A 470-nucleotide genomic window follows, 5' to 3' on the forward strand; every position below is an offset into this window, starting at 1 on the left:
AGAACTTATGAGCTTCTAGACCTGCCTCTTCTGCAAATTATAGATCGTTCTATACCCTCCTATCTGTAAAATTCTAGAGCGTTAGACCTGCTCTACCTTTAAATTTAGAGCGGTCTGAGACCTTCTCTATCTGAAAGTTTGGAGTTGGTCTAGACCCTGCTCTAAACCTGTAAATTATAGCGCGTTCTAGACCTGCTCTATCTGTAAATTAGAGAGCGGTCTAGACCTGCTCATATCTGTAGATTATAGAGTGGTCCTGACCGCTCTCTACCTGTAATTATAGAGTGGTCTCGACCTGCCGTATCTGTAAATTCTGGAGTGTGGTCTATACCTGCTCTATTCTGTAAAGGTATAGAGCAGGTCTAGACCGCTCTATAATTTACAGGTAGAGCAGGTCTAGACCACACTCCAGAATTTACAGATAGAGCAGGTCTAGACCGCTCTATAATTTACAGGTAGAGCAGGTCTAG

At 43.0% G+C, this 470-nt stretch overlaps 1 protein-coding gene across 1 annotated transcript in view; it reads left to right on the forward strand.

The window, feature by feature from the left end:
• The window catches only part of large2 (LARGE xylosyl- and glucuronyltransferase 2), a gene marked incomplete at its 5' end in the record, with an annotated part of 45047 nt that overhangs the window by 452 nt on the left and 44125 nt on the right, over positions 1–470 (forward strand). The gene's annotated exons all lie outside the window — the stretch shown is intronic.

The sequence above is a fragment of the Etheostoma spectabile genome, unplaced genomic scaffold (genome assembly GCF_008692095.1).
Source record: "Etheostoma spectabile isolate EspeVRDwgs_2016 unplaced genomic scaffold, UIUC_Espe_1.0 scaffold473, whole genome shotgun sequence".
Lineage (NCBI taxonomy): Eukaryota > Metazoa > Chordata > Actinopteri > Perciformes > Percidae > Etheostoma > Etheostoma spectabile.